Here is a 16,578-nt window from a genome sequence, read left to right as displayed (position 1 = left end):
TCCGTGGGAGCTGAAACTGCCTGGGCCAGAGTGGGGCAGAGCTAAGGAGAGAGCAGGAGCCCGAGAAGAGCCGGGGAGCAGAGCTGCACCAGCCGGGGAGAACCAGAGCAGATCTGTGCTGGGAGCCGAGCCGCAGCAGCACGAGCCGTAGAAGCTGCCCAGGGAGCAGATCTGTGCGGGGAGAAGAGCTGCAGCAAGCAGAGCCTGAGTGTAGCATTGAGAGCAGCATCTGATGTTTTCCTGTCTAGCTGGCTTGTTTCCTAGAACAAACGCTCCTTGAGTGGGGTGATCCACAGGGAGTAGCTCAAACCTCCACAGTGCCTGGGCAGGGGCAGGACATTGGCACAGCAATGGAGGGGTGTGGCAGTGACATCACAAAGGCCTTTTGCAGGACCTCAGACTGTTGGTCAAAGGTGGTGGGGAGGTGGTGACCTCACAGAGAGATGCTGACATCAGCCAGGCAGGACAGGGGCGAGGGGCCAGGGAAACCTCAGAGACCCCTGTGGCTTTGCTTCAGCAACTCTCCTTCTCCAGGTCTCTCTTTGAGGACTGAGAGAGTATTCGGGTTCACGGACATGAGCGCCAGGAGGAACCTCTTTCGAGTTTTCTCCTTCCCTTTTAGTGATTTTCAAATTAACCATCAGATCTTGAATTTCACACATTGAATGACCTGAATAAAGTGCTCTCGCATGAGCTCCAGACCAACAGCAGAGCACAGTTTCAGCAAGTATTTGAGGAGAACTGCAATGTTAGAGAGAATCATGAACTGCTCAGAGACAATTAATGCAGAGAAGCAGCAAAATTAATCAAACATATGACTGGTTCTGACTTATTTACTTGGTCTTAAAAGAGAACAACAAGGACCTGAGTCTCCTCCCTGTCAATAACCTGCTGCTCAGCCAATCAGGGTAGAGACTGAGGACGGGAAGCTGAGGGTTCTCACCAGAGAGCCCAAAGGATGGTCCAGGTCACTGTTGGGGGATCACTGCCCGAGCACTATTTCAGCCCCACATTTTTGGTGGACCTCCCACAGTGGGAGCTGCTGAGAACTCCCCTGCCACACACACACACACACACACACACACACACACACACCCACACACCCCGTCTCCTGGTGTTGGGAGGGGAACTGGTGAAAGGACAAAAGAAGCAAGAGACAAAGAGAAAGGAGGGAGGGATGGATGGAGGAAAAGGTGAAACAAAAAGGACAAACCCTAATGTCCCCAGTGATTCTGAGGGACAAAATCCCAGTTGAAGAATAAAATTCTGCCTCCTTAAGCTCGTGTTTTCCATGCCTAGAATTCAACTGTCACCAGATGGATCAGACTGAACAGGTTTCAAACCTCAAGGAGGCTCTTACCTTCTAAACAGGGACTTCTGTTTTCTAGTAAAATCAGGAAAAGGGAAGGAGAAAACTCGAAAGAGGTTCCTCCTGGCGCTCACGTACGTGAACCCGAATACTCTCTCAGTCCTCAAAGAGAGACCTGGAGAAGGAGACTTGCTGAAGCAAAGCCACAGGGGTCTCTGAGGTTTCCCTGGCCCCTCACCCCTGTCCTGCCTGGCTGATGTCAGCATCTCTCTGTGAGGTCACCAGCTCCCCACCACCTTTGACCAATAGTCTGAGGTCCTGCAAAAGGCCTTTGTGATGTCACTGCCACACCCCTCCCTTGCTGTGCTAATGTCCTGCCCCTGGCCAGGCACTTTGGAGGTTTGAGCTACTCCCTCAAGAACAAATGGATATAAATTGGCAGTCGGGAAGTTTAGGCTTGAAATTAGACGAAGGTTTCTAACCATCAGGGAGTGAAATTCTGGAACAGCCTACCGAGGGAAACAGTGGGGGCGAAGGACCTCTCTGGCTTTAAGATTAAGCTTGATAAGTTTATGGAGGGAATGGTTTGATAGGAGAACGTGATTTAGTCAATAGGTCAATAATGTGCAACCACTGGTAATTAGTACCGAGGGTCAATGTTGGAATATTGAAAGTCTTTTTCCTGAGTGTCTGGCTGGAGAGTCTTGCCCGCATGCTCGGGGTTCAGCTGATCGCCATATTTGGGGTCGGGAAGGAATTTTCCTCCAGGGTAGATTGGCAGAGACCCTGGAGGTTTTTCGCCTTCCTCCGCAGCATGGGGCAGGGGTCGCTTGCTGGAGGATTATCTGCTACTTGAAGTCTTTAAATCAGGATTTGGGGACTTCAGCAGCTGAGTCAAGGGAGAGAATTAGTTCAGGAGTGGGTGGGTCAGCTTTTGTGGCCTGCATCTTGCGGGAGGTCAGACTAGATGATCATAATGGTCCCTTCTGAACTTAAGTTCTATGATTCTATGATTCCCTGCGGATCACCCCATTCAAGGAGCGTTCGTTCTACGCAGCAAGCCGGTAGTTTTGGATCATCTGCAAATTTTGTCAGCTCACTGTTTAGCAGGTTGTTTATGAATATGTTGACTAGTCCTGGTCCCAGTACAGACACCACTAGTTACCTGTTTCCATCCTGAAAACTGACCATTTATTCCTACCCTTTGTTTCTTGTCTTTTAACCAGTTATTGATCCACGTGAGGACCTTCCGGAGGTGAAAATAAGCCGGTATGTTCCGGTATGGGGTACCGGCAAGAGCCAGTACGCTGTGCCAGCCCGGCCCAGCTTCCCCAGGCTGGTGATTTAAAGGGCCCAGGGCTCCCTGTAGCGGCCGGAGCCCCTGGCCCTTTAAATCACCTCCCGAGCCCCCCTGCCGGAGCCCCAGGGAGCAAATCACTGCCGTGGGTGCTGCTCTCTCCCGCTCTGCCAACACAGAGCCGGGGTGGCAGAAGCTTCCTTACAGTGGGGGGCGGCACCGTTGTCCGAACTGTGGCACCCCCATGACACCCCTTCCCTAAGGACCCCCACTCACACCACCTGTCCCCCCGAGGCCACACCCACAGACGCCTCTTCCCCAAGACTGCACCCTCCCCCGCCCCCATCATTTGTCCTAACAGCCAGTAAAGAGTGGTGGGGCCATGGCCCTCTAAACCCCCTGTTCCAGCACCGCTGACACAGAGCTAAGCAGGCAGCAGTGTGTGTGTGTGACAGAGAGTGCTGTGCTGAGCTGAGCCAGGGAGAGAAGGGGGCTGATGTCGGGGCTGTCCCCTGCCTCTGGACTGGTTGCTTCCAGCAGCTGTCTGAACTTAGAGACAGTGTGCGACACACTCACTCTTCTGCAACGCACACACTCTCTCCCCCCCCCACACATGCTCTCTACCCCACCACGCACATTGCAGTTGAAAAGCAGCTGGCAATCTAGTAGGATGCCCATGGACCAATGGGATAGAAACCTGCATCATGTGATGCTGTACCAGCCTGTGAGGCATTGCAAACCCTTTCCAAAGCACCCTGCAGCCAGTTGCACAGTGGACTAGCTACCCACAGTGCACTGCTCTCTGTGGCGATCCAAGAGATGCTAGCATGGATGTGCTCTGGTGACACAGGGGAATAGGGTGGACATGCAACAGCTGTTCAATTAAAATGCTTTAACTTAAGCCACATTATTCTTTCATGTAGACATAACTGAAGAGTGAGACAAGACCCAGCTCCATTGAAACTAAAGAACCACAACTTCCTGCGTAGCTGGCAGGATTTGAACCTGCGCAGGGAGACCCCAATGGATTTCTAGTCCATCGCCTTAACCACTCGGCCACAACTACTTGTTTGGTAAGTAGCTTTCACTGCACTCTAGTTCTGTTCTCACTGAGTGATCAATTCCAGTTGTTTCCTCAGACCAGCTTCCACAACACACACACTGCTGTGCCCTTGTGTAAGTGTGTCCATGGCTGAACTGCAAGAATTCCTGCTCCTTTCCCTTCTGGCTGGAGCACGAGGAGAGTGTGTTTGTGGTTAATGATGTTGCTGTAGATTTTTGTCCATTTCCTGCCTCGATCATTCAGACAGTCCCTTTCCGTCATATCCCCAGTACATCAGTGATTGCGATAGCAGGGGGCAGGTTTTCTCTGGGGCACTGAGCTTTGCCAGGGGGTTGATGGCTCCTTTCTTTCCTCACCCTGGAGTAAACTTGCTTTTTATTCCATCCTTGATGTTTCAAGGAATAACAACAGATGATCAAAGAAAGAGGTGGACAGGGTAGGTCTCAAGGGAGGGGCAGAGAGGTGTGGGCGATGGACAGGAGGGCAGATAGGTGTGGGCAGGGCAGGTCTCAGGGGAGGGGGCAGAGAGGGGTGGGTGATGGGCAGGGCGGGTCTCAGGGGAGGGGGCAGAGAGGTGGGGGCAGCAGGCAGACCTTGGGGTAGGGGGTGGAGAGGCGCGAGGAGGCCTTGGGGGAGGAGAGGAGCGAGCGACCAGCAGGCCTCAGCCAAAGAGCAGGGGTGGGAAGTGGCCAAATGGGAGTGAGGGTGGAGCACAGGGGGGGGCCTCGGAGGGAGGACAACGAGGGAAGGGGGTGGAGTGGGGGGACAGCACCACGGTCTGGGCAGGGGCCGCCCACAGGATTCAGGGGGCCTGGGGCAAAACAATTTCAGGGGCCCCTTCCATAAAAAAAGTTGCAATACTATAGAATCCTGTATTCTCCTGGGGGCCCTGCGGCAAACTGCCCCCCCCTGCCCACCCACCCTCTGGGCGGCCCTGCCCTCAGCCGCTCCTCGTAAGTCCCCTGCCCCCTAATCATTTTTGTTACCCTCCCCTAGACTCTCTCCAATTTGTTTCTGTAGTGTGTGTGTGTGTGTATGTGGGGAACTGGACGCAGTGCTCCAGATGTGGCCTCACCAGTGCTGAATAGAGGGGAATAATCACTTCCCTCGATCTGCTGGCAACGCTCCTACTAATCCAGCCCAATATGACCAGTTACCCATATTGAATGCAGACACAGCAATATCTGATAAATTGGTTCCTGTCCATTCAGGAGGTTATTTCCCACCTATTCATAAATAATGAAGCTGCTCTAAGCGGAGGAGAGAGAGTTGTCCTGTCCGTGCAGTTAACCCATCTCCCCGAGAGGTGGTAGCTATGTCAGAGGGAGAAGCTATGTTGGTGGGTGTGCAAGCTGTGGTGTCTACATGTGTATATAAAGTTTAATCAAACCCCATTTTTTAAACCCCTGAGGTCTGGGAATAGAAAAGGAGCTCTCTGAGGCAGAGCCCATCCTTCAAAATCCTTAAGGTCACTGACTTGCCTATGCAAATGTCATGGGAGTATAGCTCAGTGGTAGAGTGTTTGACTGCAGATCAAACGGTCCTTGGTTCAACTCCAAGTGCTCCCTTACAAACTTGTACCTTCAGTAAAAGTAATTCCATCTCCAGTGTGTTCAGGAGCTCTCCTAAATAGGGATCCCTAAAATGAATTGACACACTCAATGCTTTCCTGTGCAAATGCATAGAAACCTAGCAAACATATCCCCCAGCTGAAATCAGTTCCAATCCTCTAAATGTCTATTTTCATCAATTAAACGAAGGCACATGAAGTCACATTTGCAGGTCTTTGGTCTCTATGGGCTACAATGTGCAGAAGAACAAGAACCACATCCACGTGGGAGGCATGGACTAGTCTGTATTACATTTGGTAAGTAAGTTGCCATTGGGACTGAAAACTCTACTGGAGGTGGACAGGAGCCTGTTACAAAACTAAAATAACCAAGATTTACCAAACTCCCTGTTACACATTCAATCCTCTCTTTGTGCACAAAGCATCAATTGGGGCTCTAATAAATGGCAGCCTTCCTTTAACACAGATCGTTGTTCCTTGTGACTTTCAGATGCATTCGAATGGCAGCTGTTCAGAGGTCATGTGCTGCTAGTTCATGAGCAGCAGCAGAGTCTCTGTACGTTAACCAACCGTAGAGCTGGGTGTGTCTGCATCCAAGTAACTGCAGAGTCAGGCTATGGCTACATTAGCACTTCAAAGCGCTGCCGCGGCAGCGCTCCCGCGGCAGCGCTTTGAAGCGCTAAGTGTAGTCAAAGCGCCAGCGCTGGGAGAAAGCTCTCCCAGCGCTGTCCGTACTCCACCTCCCTGTGGGGAATAACGGACAGTGCTGGGAGCCGCGCTCCCAGCGCTGGGGCTTTGACTACACTGGCGCTTTGTAGCACCGCAATTTGCAGCGCTGCAGAGGGTGTTTTTTCACACCCTGCTGCAGCGCTGCAAATTTGCAAGTGTAGCCATACCCTCAGTGTAGTACAGACAGTTAATTGCACAGTCTCCCTTTCTGGTCTCATTGATCATTTGGGTAGAAACAGCAATGGTTTGGTGGGTTTTGGTTTTTTTCCCCTTTGTTTTCTCCTAAGGAATGTGTGATCTTGAGCATGTTAGTTTAAGTTCCCTGTGGGTCAGGAAAATTCCATCTCCTTGAAATAGCTGGGAAGTGACCTGCTTGTATAACCTAGAATAAAGGAGCTTTTAAAGAAGACATTGCTTTACAAATATGCTGGGATAAAAACAGTAAATTCCACGGCCAGACACCAGGCCAGGATCAATTGATGGGGCCAGGGTCAATTAATTTCAGAAGAAACAAACTCTTGGGAAGTAGCTGTTTTGTGACCTGGCAGCTGGAGCTTTAAACTCTGCTTGTGAGCTCTGTGCCTTGGCCAGACAGGGACAGCCTGGAACTGGGAAATGCTCCTGCTTCCCCCGCCCCCGTCTCATGTCGGAGTGCAGGCTCCTCTGTCCTCCCATGTAAGATCCCGGATGTTTCGGTGCCCCCCCATCCCCCGTCCAGGTGTCCGGGTACCTCTGCCCCCCATACAGAATCCTGGATGTGTGGGTGTCCGTCCCTCTGCAGAGGATCCTGGAGTGTGCCCCCCCTACAACATCCTTGGTGTGTGGGTGCCACTCTCCCCCCCCCCCCAGTAGATCTCTGGTGGGTGGGTCCCCAGGGTGTGAGTGCTCCCATCCCCCGATACAGGCTGGGGGGGGTATAACTGGCTCTCCCTGTCCTGCCCAGGCGGTGCTACAGCAGCTGTTCACAGGGGCAGCAACCCCACTGTCACCCTGCAGCTTTAACCTGCTCCAGGGGTGACCTGCTTCACCCTCCTGTGGGAGCCCAGAGACCCCGAACTGCCCAGAATCACCTGATTGATGCCGAGCTTAGCACAGACACCGGCTCAGCCTGGCAGGGAGCTGCCCTGAGCCCTGACAATCAGCTGCCCGCAGCCTCCTGCTGCACAGCGAGGGTCCCACGTGAGAGCCTTTGTGCCCCGCGTGTCCTGCCAGGTCCGTTCCAGCTCCAGCTTTCAACTCTGCTTGTGAGCTCCCCTCTCCGGCCACACGGGGCAGCACTAACGGCCTCATCTAAATTTGACCCTTCAGACCGCAGATTATAACCCAGCGGGCAGATTATAGCCCAGGAAGCCAAATCCTTCCCCAAACTGACAGCTGAAGCAGAAGATCCCCTTGGAAAGATCAGGAATTTTGCCTTTAAAAACAAGGAAAATGTGCATTGGTCTCTTCTGTCTACAGCGAGAGATTGAAGAAACTCAATTGATTTCATTGACTGGAGGTTAAGAGGCGATTTAGTCACTGATTTTAAATACACAGTTTTAAAAATTCCCAGAGGGGGGAATATCTGATTTGAAAGGGGTCTTTAATTCACCAGACAAAGGTTGAACATGACCCCCTTGGTTTGCAGTCAATGTCACAAAACACCAACTGGAAATTACCATTTTTTAACCGTGAGGCTAATTATCTAGTGGAACAAGTTCTGCGCAGGAATTGGTTAAATCCCCATCACTGATCTGTGTAAATGAAGACCGCAGCTCTTGCTGCAAGACACCTGGTGTGTGGGTGTCCCTGTTCCCCCTTCAGAACCTCTGGTACATGGTGCTTCCCTCCTCCCAGTTCAAGATCCCCATCATGTGGGTGCTCCCATCCAGGATCTGTGGGTGTCTCTGTTCCCCTTTTCAAGATCCGTGTTGCTTGGGTGCGTCCCTCACCCCAAGTCACAATCCCCAGCGTGTGGGTGCTCCCATCCCCCCCTCCAGGCTCTGTGGAGGGTGTCTGTATACAAAGAGACCGTGTCTCACTGTCTTGCCCAGGCTACGCTGCAGGGACTATTCACAGGTGTGATCCCACTACTGATCAGCAGGGGAGTTTTGACCTGCTCCATTTCCGACCTGGGCCAGTTCACCCCTCCTTAGGCAACCTGGGGACCCCAAGCTTCCCCGGGATCCTCATATTGATGCTGAACTTAGTGCAGACACTTGATCGGCACAGCCCCCTGCAGCCCAGAACTCCTGAGCTCAAGTGATCCACCGGCCTCAGCCTCCCCAGGCGCTGGGATCACAGGCACCAGCCACGGAGCCTGGCTTGTTTTGCTGCCTGGCAGCTGGAGCTTTAAACTCTGCTTGTGAGCTCTGTGCCTTGGCCAGACGGGGACAGCCTGGAACAGCCTGGAACTGGGAAATGCTCCTGCTCCCCCCGCCCCCGTCTCATGTCGAGCTGCAGGCGCCGCTGTCCTCCCAGGTAAGATCCCGGATGTTTTGGTGCCCCCCATTCTCCGTCCAGGAGCCCAGGTGTCCGGGTACCTCTGCCCCCCATACAGAATCCTGGATGTGTGGGTGTCCGTCCCTCTGCAGAGGATCCCGGACTGTGGATGCCCTTGTCCCCCCCTACAAGATCCTGAGTGTGTGGGTGCCACTCTCCCCCCCTAGAAGATCTCTGGTGGGTGGGTGCCCCTGTTCGCCCTTACAGCATCCCTGGTGCACGGGGGCCTCCCTCCGTCCCAAATCAGGGGCCCCAGGGTGTGAGCGCTCCCATCCCCCGATACAGGCTGGGGCGGGGGAGGGGTATAACTGGGTCTCCCTGTCCTGCCCAGGCGGTGCTACAGCAGCTGTTCACAGGGGCAGCAACCCCACTGTCAACCTGCAGCTTTAACCTGCTCCAGGGGTGACCCATGCGGAACGGGAGTGAGGGGCACCAGCAGAGCTGAGAGTCTGGAGGTCAGGACTGGGATAGCAAGGGCTGCGGGTCGGGAGTGAGGGGCACCGTCAGAGCCGGTTGACGCCTAGAGGGGCTGCGGGTCGGGAGTGAGGGGCACCAGCAGCGCAGTAACTGGGGAGCTCAGCGAGGAATCGAGGGGGCTGCGGGTCGGGAGTGAGGGGCACCAGCAGAGCTGTGGGGCTGGAGGTCAGCACTGGGATACCATCCAGCCTAATGGTAAGCGATGCCCAGCTGAGCCCATGGCCAGTACGTCCTGCTCCACCCACGACCGGGCTGGGAGTCAGGACTCCTGGTTCTTCTCGCCAGCTCTGGCAGTGCAGTGCAGGCTAGTGGTTAGAGTGGGGGTTGGGAGCCAGGGTATCCGGGTCCCACCGCTGGCTCTGGGAAGGGAGTGGGGGCCAGTCGTGGTGCCCCCTGGCTTGAAGTGGTTTCCATCCTGTGCAGGGTTTACAGGTTTCTTCACTGGCTCTCAGCACCTCCCACTATACAAATTCTCCCAGTGCCGCTGGGTCTAGTGGTTAGAGCCGGGGAGGCCGGGAGCCAGGCAGGGGCGGTGGGTATAAGGGGCCCGGGGAGGCACCTGGCCCGTGCTCCACCCAGAGGCCCTGCTCCCACTCGTCCTCTCCCCCGCAAGGCCCCATCCTCACTTCGCCCTTTCCTAAGCTCCATCCCGCCACTTGGGGCGGGGGGGGGCGTGGCTGGGGGTGAACACGGCTGAGTGGCTGGGGGGGGGGGCCTGGGGGTGGGGGCGAAGAGGCACAAGTGGCAGGGCCTCGGGGGAAGAGACATGAGAGGTGGGCGGGGGTCGGGAGTGGAACAAATGGGTCCTGAGGGGGGCGTGTGGGCGGGGCTGAAGGGGCGTGTGGGCGGGGCTGAAGGGGGAGTGTGGGCGGGGCTGAAGGGGGAGTGTGGGCGGGGTGGAGGGGGCGTGTGGGCGGGGCTTTGGCAGGAGGAGGCTGAGTGGCAGCAGGCCTTGGGGCAGGGCCACAGTCCGGGCCCGCCCAGCCTCCCCAAGTGGAGGAGTCCCAAGCTGCCCATGGAGCCAGGACTCCTGGGTTCTATTCCTGGCTCTCCCGCAGACTCCCAATCTGAGCTGGTGCAGCCCATCTCGCCCTCCCTGGTGCCTCAGTTTCCCCCGTGTGAGACGGGTCCCAGTGTGAACGGCTGCAGCGCCGTGGAGAATCTTGTCCCTTCTCCTGGCGGCTCCTGGGTACCCGTGGGGAAGCAGCCAACTGCTGCAGCCCTTGCCTCCTGTCGGGGCAGCCCGGGGTGGGGGTGGGATCTGGGCAATGGGAAGAAAGAATCCCCCCTTCCCCCACCCCACCCCGGGGACATGGGGGGAGGCTGGTGCTGCGGGGGCAGGGAGTCCTGCAGCCCTCGCAGGGGAGGAGGGGCAGGTTCCCGGCTTGGCTGCTGATGGGGGCGGGGTGGGGGGCACTGCTGGCCTGGGGCTCCCCTGCGGGGTGGAGATGGAGCACGGCCTGCTGGGAGCGGACGTCTCCTCTGGATGGGGAGGGTGACACTGGCCAAATTGTGGAGCCCCTGTCCCCAGACAAGGGAGGGGCCTCTCAGCCTTGCCGGCTCGTCTCTCTTTCACCAGGATCAGCCCAGCACCGGGCCTGGCCCAGACCCCCCTTCCTCCGCGCCAGCAGCTGCCCATTGTGGGGAGTGGAGCGGCCGGGGGGTGGGGGCCTCTCACGCCCCCCATGGGGAGCAGGGCCGGGGCACTGGGGGGCAGAGGCTGCGATGGGGGGAGGTGGGTTGGAGAGATGTCGGGGTGAAGATGGGACTGAGGGGGGGAATGGGGCAGGCTGCAGGAGGAAGTGGGGTGGGCCACCGGAGGAGCTGGGGGCTGGGAAGCTGCGGGGACACAGCCGGGGGTAGTGGTGACACCGCAGGGGCTGCTCAAGAGGCAGTGGGCTGGGGGGCAGGGCGGGAGCTCGGACAGGGGTGGGGGGGGTCAGGCTATTGCGGGTCTCCCTGTGAATGGCACCAGGCTGCAGGGAACCCCACGGCCGGCAGCCCCCCTGCTGGGGGCTCTGGTCAGTGCAGCCCCCCCCGCTGCACCCTGCTGGGGGCTCTGGTCACTGCAGCCCCCCCCCGATGCACCCTGCTGGGGGCTCTGGTCAGTGCAGCCCCCCCCGCTGCACCCTGCTGGGGGCTCTGGTCACTGCAGCCCCCCCCCCCGATGCACCCTGCTGGGGGCTCTGGTCACTGCAGCCCCCAACCTCACACTGGAACTGGGCGGGGGGGGAAGGTTTCTTCTCGCGCTCCCATTGGTCAGGGCTCTGCCTCCTCTTCCTATTGGCTGTCTCGGGAGAGGCGGAGTTTCCGAGAGGGCGTCACGTGGCCTTGAAGCGTTCGCGAGGCGGCTCCTGAGCAGCCCAACCCCGAGCTCCCTCCCCAGTGCCGCCCATCCCCTCTCTGCCCCGCCCCAACCACCCCTGAGCTCCCTCCCCAGTGCCGCCCATCCCCTCTCTGCCCCGTCCCCAACACCCCTGAGCTCCCCTCCCCTGCCGAGCGCCCCACCCCACTGCCGCCCCTCCCCTCTCTGCCCCGCCCCCAACCCCCGAGCTCCCCTCCCCAGTGCCGCCCCTCCCAACCACCCTGAGCTCCCCACCCCAGTGCCGCCTCCCCTCTCTGCCCCGCCCCAACCCCTGAGCTCCCTCCCCACTGCCGCCCCTCCCCTCTCTGCCCCGCCCCAACCCCCGTGCTCCCCTCCCCAGTGCCGCCCCTCCCCTCTCTGCCCCGCCCCAACGCCCCGAGCTCCCCTCCCCACTGCCGCCCATCCCCTCCCTGCCCCGCCCCCAACCCCCGAGCTCCCTCCCCAGTGCCGCCCATCCCCTCTTCTGCCCCCATCCCCAACCCCCAGCTCCCCTCCCCAGTGCCGCCCATCCCCTCTCTGCCCCCGCCCCAACACCCCAGAGCTCCCCTCCCCAGTGCCGCCCATCCCCATCTCTGCCCCGCCCCCAAGCACCCCAGAGCTCCCCCTCCCCAGTGCCGCCCACCCCGTCTCTGCCCCTCCCCAAACACCCCCGATCTCCCTCCCCAGTGCCGCCCATCCCCTCTCTGCCCCCGCCCCAACACCCCCGAGCTCCCCTCCCCAGTGCCGCCCATCCCCTCTCTGCCCCGCCCCAACCCCCTGAGCTCCTCCTCCAGTGCCGCCCATCCCCTCTCTGCCCCTACCCCAAACACCCCTGAGCTCCCCTCCCCAGTGCCACCCATCCCACTCTCTGCCCCGTCCCCTAACACCCCCAAGCTCCCCTCCCCAGTGCCGCCCATCCCCTCTTCTGCCCCCACCCCTAACACCCCCAAGCTCCCCTCCCCAGTGCCACCCATCCCCTCTCTGCCCCGCCCCAAACACCCCGACCTCCCTTTCCCCTCTCTGCCGCCGCCCCAACACCCCGACCTCCCTTTCCCCTCTCTGCCCCGCCCCAAGCTCCCCTCCTCCAGTGCCGCCCATCCCCTCTGCCCCGCCCCCAAACACCCCGAGCTCCCGATGCCGCCCATCCCCTCTTCTGCCCCTGCCCCAACACCCCGAGCTCCCCTCCCCAGTGCCGCCCATCCCCTCTCTACCCCTCCTCCAAACACCCCGAGCTCCCAAACCCCAGTGCCGCCCATCCCCTCTCTGCCCCGTGCCCAACCCCGAGCTCCCTCCCGATGCCGCCCATCCCCTCTTCTGCCCCGCCCCCAACACCCCCAAGCTCCTCCCCAATGCTGCCCATCCCCTCTCTGCCGCCGCCTCCAACACCCCCAAGCTCCCTCCCCCAGTGCCGCCCAACCCCCTCTTATGCCCCCGCCCCCAACACACCCCGACACTGTTCCTGGTTTTGGGAGGGGAACAGGAGAAAGGACAAAAGAAGCAAGAGACGAAGAGAAAGGAGGGAGGGATAGATGGAGGAAAAGGTGAAACAAAAAGAACAAACCCTAATGTCCCCAGTGATTTTAAGGGACAAAATCCCAGGTACGGAATAAAATTCTGCCTCCTTAAGCTCGTGTTTTCCATGCCTAGAATTCAACTGTCACCAGATGGATCAGACTGAACAGGTTTCAAACCTCGAGGAGGCTTCAACCTTCTAAACAGGGACATCTGTTTTCTAGTAAAATCAGGAAAAGGGAAGGAGAAAACTCGAAAGAGGTTCCTCCTGGCGCTCACGTACGTGAACCCAAATACTCTCTCAGTCCTCAAAGAGAGACCTGGAGAAGGAGACTTGCTGAAGCAAAGCCACAGGGGTCTCTGAGGTTTCCCTGGCCCCTCGCCCCTGTCCTGCCTGGCTGATGTCAGCATCTCTCTGTGAGGTCACCACCTCCCCACCACCTTTGACCAATAGTCTGAGGTCCTGCAAAAGGCCTTTGTGATGTCACTGCCACACCCCTCCCTTGCTGTGCTAATGTCCTGCCCCTGGCCAGGCACTTTGGAGGTTTGAGCTACTCCCTGGGGATCACCCCACTCAAGGAGCGTTCGTTCTAGGCAGCAAGCCGGCTAGACAGGAAAACATCAGACGCTGCTCCCAGTGCTACAGTCAGTTTTTCAGAAATTAGTCGACTTTATGGCCAGAAGAGACCATTAGAGCATCTAATCTGACCCCCCTGCATATCACAGGCCTCCTGTATGACACAAGAGCTACTTTTGGAGCAAACACATTCCAGAAAGGCATCTAGTCTTCATGAAATGACATCAGGAGATGGTGAATCCACCACTTTCCTTGGTAGATTGTTCCTGTGGTGAATCATCCTCGCTGTTGAATATTTGTGCCTTAGTTGTAATATGAATTTGTCTCTTTTCACCTTCCAGCCACTGGGTCTTGTTATGCCTTTCTGTCCTAGATTCAAGAGCCCTTTAATACCCAATCTATTCTCTCCATGAAGGCCCTTCAACACTTCAATGAAGTCACCTTTCAATCTTCTTTTGATAAGCGAAACAGGTTGAGCTCACTAGAAGGCATTTTTCTCCATCCCTCAGAACATTTATTGGCTCTTTGGTCATCAGACTCCTGAACTGTAGCTGGATGTGGCTCTTGTTCTTCTGCACAGCACAGCCCCTGGAGAAGAGGGATCTTCAAATGTACATTCCTATGATACCTTTGTTTAATTGATGAAAACATAAACTAGACAGTTAGAGGATTGGAACTGATTTCAGCTGATGGACAGCTTTGCTAGGTTTTTGTGCATTTGGACAGTGAAATGTTGAGTGTTTACATTCATATCAAGCACCCCTGTACAGCGGAGCTCCTGAACATAATGGAGAATGGAAATGAAAATGTTTTCCTTTTTTAAAAAAAAAGAAAGAAGGTTATAAGAGAACACTGGGGCTTGAATCAAGGATCACTTGATCTACCATCAAGCACTGTACCACTAAGCTATACCCCCATGACCATGGACTCATGATCTCCAAGACTTTGAAGGACAGACCCTGCTTCCTCGAGATCCTTTGCCATTCCCAGACCACAGGTGGTTTTAAAAATGGGGTTTGATTAAACTTCTTAAATGTGGTGAACACCACAGCTTGCACACCCACCGATATAGCTTCTCCCACTGACATAGCTGCCACCTCTTGGGGAAGTGGATTAACTACACCCCAGGAAAACTCTCTCCCCTCAGCATAGAGCAGTGGTTCTCAAGCTGCGGGTCAGGACCCCAAAGTGGGTCATAACCCTGTTTTAATGGGGTCGCCAGGGCTGGCATTAGACTTGTTGGTGCCTGGGGCTGAAGCCAAAAGTCTGAGCCCCACCACCCAGGGCTGAATCCCTCAAGCTCTGGTTTTGCCCTCCCCCAACTGGATAAGAGGGCACAGTGTGAAATGTTTGGGGACCACTGTTTTAGGATGATGTTCTCAATCACTTCTATGCAGTCCAATAAAAGCTATTCCTCACCCACCCACCCACCTACCCCTCCATCAGGACCGACTAGGTATGTTCTGCTGCCCTTCACTCATGCAGGAAGAATAATAACATTTCATTCCACTCAATCCTAAAGTGATTTGTATCCCACCACCAGCCAAAACTGGTCATTCTGGGAAAGCGGCCCCATCATGCTGCATAGCTAGGCAGAGTAGGTGTGTCTGTGCAAACACGGTCTGTTCCTGAAGTCTTTCCCCCAGCTCCTCACTAGATGTGAAGGGGGAGCTCATTCAGCCTCTGCTTCCGCTTAGTATTTAAAAACTCCTTATTGTCCCTATCTCTGCTGACATTAGATTTCTCCTCCTGTCTTTTCCTTGATAGTTCTGATGAGGTGGCTGAGTGGTTAAGGCGATGGACTGCTAGTCCATTGTGCTCTGCATGCATGGGTACAAATCGCATCCTCATCGGATGCATTTAGTCATTACTCCTCCTTTGTAGACAACCATGTCCCCGTTTGGTATGATGTTGCTTCTTGCAAACAAAAACCTTCTCAGAAACTCAGAACTCTCTTGCTTTAAATAAAATGTCTAAATCCCAGATTTCTTAAAAAAAGAAAAATTCTCTAGTCCTGTATTTCTTAATTTATATCTCAATTATATCTCAAAAGGTAACATCCTCGTCATCTCCTCCAAACACCCTGGGACCTGCCCAAATTATTAAAATACCCTCAACCCGAGCAAGGCCAGAGCAGTGAACCAGAGCTAGTGTCTAGGCCAAGCTGTTCTGAAGGAGGCAACTCAAACATTTTCTCCCTGCTTCTCTTGGCAAGGTCTGACTGGGAAAAAAAAATTCCCCAAACTGAAAAACCAGTACTAATCTGTTTGGGGACTTTGGTTTGAAAGTATTATTGTTATTATTCTCTTCTGAATCAGTTCAGTTGAGTCTTTGTCCTCCAGGTGTGTTTCCAGCTAAAACCACATTGAGGGTACTGGACCACTGACCTATCAGCTCTTAACACCCAATCTTTCAGTAACTCTATTATCAGTGCCTGCGAGTGTAATTTAAACCATAGGTTCATCTAGCTCTGAATCTTGTATTCTGACAGTAGCCAATACCAGGTGCTCCAAAAGCCAGTCTTTAAGGTACCACCGGGAGTTGAACCCAGGATCTCTTGTTTACAAAACAGGTGCTTTAACCAGCCAAGCCATGGTACCTGCTGTTACTTAAAGCAGCGTGTTTGCTCACACCTGATTCTCTGCCAATCCCCACTGGGCCCTTACAAGTGTTGCTCGTGTTTGGCTTCTGTAAAGCAGAGGAGCAGGTGAAGTTTTGCTCCCAAGGTGTGTGTGCGATTCTTTGGACAGGTCTACACTATGAAATTAGGTTGGTGTAATTACATTACTTAGGCTGGCAATGCAGTTCTATCAACCTAATCCCGATGTAGATAACAGCTCAGCTGTCAGAGCTTTCTGGAGCTATGAAAGGAGAGAGGTACCGCCTCTGTAGCAGGAATGCAGGGCAGGCGAGTTCATGGTGGGATACTGGTGGAGACCAGTTATGGTGATATAATGACCAGCAGCATTTACACTGACAATTTGGCACAAAGCTCTAGGCCTCTTGTCGAGGTGGTTTTATTTTGTCGCCAGACGTGGCATTGCAGTGTGTGCACCAGCCAAAAGCTGCTGACCGAGGGAGCGTTGTGTGTTTTTCACACACCTGAGCAATATAATGATGCTGAAATCACTTTGTAGTGCAGACCTGGCCAAAGATTCACACACACACACACACACACACACACACACACACACACACAGCTTGCAAGGAAAACCTCAC

General features: G+C 55.6%; 1 protein-coding gene and 2 non-coding genes across 3 annotated transcripts in view; 1 reads left to right on the top strand and 2 right to left on the bottom strand.

Annotated features, from left to right (window-relative positions):
• LOC120375609 (zinc finger protein 850-like) overlaps positions 1 to 16,578 on the bottom strand; it is a gene marked incomplete at both ends in the record, with an annotated part of 390,939 nt that overhangs the window by 203,463 nt on the left and 170,898 nt on the right. The window lies entirely within an intron of this gene.
• TRNAS-AGA lies at positions 3,591 to 3,672 on the bottom strand. Its single transcript has one exon. It is a non-coding gene; the product is annotated as a tRNA-Ser (tRNA).
• On the top strand, positions 5,166 to 5,237 carry TRNAC-GCA. The gene has a single exon. It is a non-coding gene; the product is annotated as a tRNA-Cys (tRNA).

The sequence above is a fragment of the Mauremys reevesii genome, linkage group 12 (genome assembly GCF_016161935.1).
Source record: "Mauremys reevesii isolate NIE-2019 linkage group 12, ASM1616193v1, whole genome shotgun sequence".
Classification (NCBI taxonomy): Eukaryota; Metazoa; Chordata; order Testudines; family Geoemydidae; genus Mauremys; species Mauremys reevesii.
This window is presented reverse-complemented; position numbering and strand designations above follow the sequence as displayed.